Below are 3,411 nucleotides of genomic sequence, written 5' to 3'. Positions count from 1 at the left end.
TCTAAGTAGATTAATAAGGTAAAATAAATATTAAAATATGGCCATCAAAAGAAAGACGTTTAGAGCTTATAGCAGAAAATATTTTTGTGGAAGGTTGCCACCTGTTTGAAAATTGTAATTAAATTTAATTGATAAGATAAATTAAGAATTGCAGTATCCAGCTTTGGGTATCCAACTAAAGAGGTTCGTAAATTTTACTGCCGAAAATGTTTTTACACCAATTGCGGTTTCGTGCTTCCATTGTCAGACAATAACACAGATTATGCCCCAAAGCCCCTTCAGCACAATATTGATAACTTGTGAGTAACCTGACGCCAAGTATACATATAGAGGCTCCATGAGTACAACGTCAAGAGCGGGTCTTAATGCCTTGTCCGATTTGCTACCTCTGGGCTTAGAGATCCAAGAAGAAGCTTTGAAGAACGATTTGCTGACTTCATTGTTTTGCCTTGTGGCATGACGATCGGAGATCCAGGCCAGAGAATTATTTAGAAAAATTTTGTTTAATATCCAGACCATCTCTAAGTAAACTGGATAACAAGTTTCTATACCGAACCTAGTTCTGAAGGGTGGTCTGCTCTAGAGGCCTTTAAAAAACCGCTCGTATCTCTTCGAAAATTGTTACGTTGGTATAAAGACGGATAGACTGGTTTTTTTGTTGTTGTATGATATACGAAGTTTCGAATTAAAATATAATTTTAAGTTTATAACATTATACTAACTAACCTGGCGTTTAATGCATATTTTGATTATGAGACAAACTAGATATATGTATGTATATGTACCGTAAGTTTGACTTCTACAGTGTGGAGTAAGCGCACTTACTTTTAAAGTATTGGGATAGAAAAAAACAGTTTTTCTGGAGAAGTCCTCCGTAGAAAAACTAGCTATATCCTTGGATCGGAGGTATTGAGAGTGCACGAGTTTCATTCTCTTTCCCTCGGCAAGATTCTAAGATTTACCAAATAGTATGGTAAGTGTGCGGAGGAGTAATAAATTTCCGGCTACAATTTCATTCCGCTCCGTTCTAAAGGCCTGTATGCAGTTCTCAAGAAAAGCAAAAATTCCATACAAAATGACGTACAAGAAATGCCTAAAAAATTTTCTTGTGTAAAATTTTCTTGAGGCAGTACGCAGTTCTTAAGAAGTTTGCTACGCTTTCTACTACGGTTTTCTAAAGTTTTTTGGGAAAAAAGAGCACAAGGCAACCCATGCTTGCAACCGAAATATATGCCCGTTCCATTATTTCTTGTGGCAATAATAGTAATTTGTTCTGCCTGTTAAAGGCCCCCTATCGGTTCATCGTACTTACAGCCTTTTAACTGGCACATAGTAATTAAAAGCCTGGTTTTTAATTACTACGATCAAGAAAAACTTAATACAATGGTTTAAAAAATTTCTTAAATAAAAAAAACGAAAAATTAATATTGCAATAACAAACAATTCGTGTGCTTCTGTCTCTACATATTTGATGCCTTTGTGGCTATATATTAGGAATGTTAATCCCAGGATCCCGGTCTTTTAAGGTCTCGAAAATCCCGGGATTATATGCCTAGAATCTCGGCATTTTCGGGATTTGTAATTTGCACTGCACATAGAAACGCTTTTTGTTGAACAGTTTTGGCTACATTTCTTTTGTTTATTTAATATTTAACATTTTTTTTATAAATGTGTAGCTCAATATACATATAACACTTTGCGGCAGGCAATTTTGCACACAAAAAAATAATATATTCGCCAAACCAAGGGCCAAATATAGTAAAATTGCGTTCTTAATTTTTCTCTCTGACGTCAGGATTCTTTAAAAGAACTTTGAAATTTGAAAGATATGAGTAATTCAAAAAACTATTTAAAAATTTCAGTGAATATACCTAAAAAATCAGTATGGGTATCAAATGAGGCAGAAGATTCTGTAGAGTTAAAACACCCTTTTATAATTTTATCCTCGAATATTCTTGAAATTTTTCAATTCTTATTTTTGAAAAAATTATATGTTAAGGACTAACTTTATTAGCTTAACAAGTAACTTTTAGCAAAAAAAACCGACTTAAAAAAATATATATATATCTATATATATTTCTTGACTCAATGATCGGATCTAAACCAAATTAGTATGGGACCACCTCTGAGACACTACCTTTCCGCTGCAAAACGACGATCGGTTGACGTGGTCCAAAGTTATGCGGTAACATACATAAAAAAAAAAAAAAATATTCCGATGAACTGATAACCTCCTCCTTTTTGGGAAGTCGGTTAAAAAATTAAAATAGACTAAAGAGGCATTTTCAGTTCCTATTCATCCTTGTGAACCGAAAAAAAATATTTCATTTGGTGCCCATACATTTGTTTTACGTTGCACTGAATTTTTTTAAATAAATTTTGGAATTAACCATATCTCTGAAATTATAACGAGCCCTAACCGCCAAAATAACGTAAACGAAAATACATTTTTTTTGTTAAATTTTTTTTTGCATCGAACTTTTTTCGACATACCTTAAATTATTTTATCAGATATGTATACACTAAAGTATTATTAAATGCATATAAATGTAATTACTGTCTTTTGTTTTGTTACTTATGAAATAATTTTCACTATAAATCAAAAATACGTTTCAAACTCATTTACTTATTATTTATTATATGGTAGGAGAGCTTCTCAAACCATATTGATGCAATTTTTTCATGTTAAGTCATTGAAAAATAATAAATATGTAAATCCCGGGACTGATCCCGGGATTCCGGGATTGAACCAACGACATCCCGAAAATCCCGGGATCGTATAAATCGAAAAAATCAACATTCCTACTATCTATACACATTCGGACTATGATTCGCAGCTGCTAATCATGGCACTCCATCTATAAATTAGTATTTATATAAGACGAGGCACAGATGACGCCAATAACGCTGCTCCTTCTCACTCTTCAACTCATTGCTAGAATTCTAGAAATTAGTTTACTAGGTCAATGCGACATTTAAAATAAAACTAAGAAGAATTTTTAGCAACAAAACAAATACTCGTACGAGTAAAAATGTTTGTATTTACCACATTAGGGGTATTCTCTGCATGGTGCCCCTGCATGGTGCACAGATTGCACGGATTGCATAGTAAAAACCGGTTTTCATATGTGACAGCTTTGCAAACCGTGCAATCCGTGCACCGTGCAAGGGCTTTGCAAGACTCAGAGAAGACCCCTAATGTGGTAAATAGAAACATTTTTACTCGTACGAGTACGACTCAGAGAATACCCCTATTGTAAAGTTGAACAAAGCATTTGGCCATTGCAAAAGGCGAAACCGTGCATTCGATTGCATTTGAATTTTCCAGGTGTCAAGTGCAAAAAGTGCTTATCGCATACTCACAAGTGCAAACATACAAATAAACAAAGTTTATAGTTTTTTTTTTTTTTT

The sequence above is a fragment of the Rhagoletis pomonella genome, unplaced genomic scaffold (genome assembly GCF_013731165.1).
Source record: "Rhagoletis pomonella isolate Grant_MI unplaced genomic scaffold, Rhpom_1.0 Rhpom_scaffold_00007, whole genome shotgun sequence".
In the NCBI taxonomy this organism is placed as follows: Eukaryota; Metazoa; Arthropoda; class Insecta; order Diptera; family Tephritidae; genus Rhagoletis; species Rhagoletis pomonella.
This window is presented reverse-complemented; position numbering follows the sequence as displayed.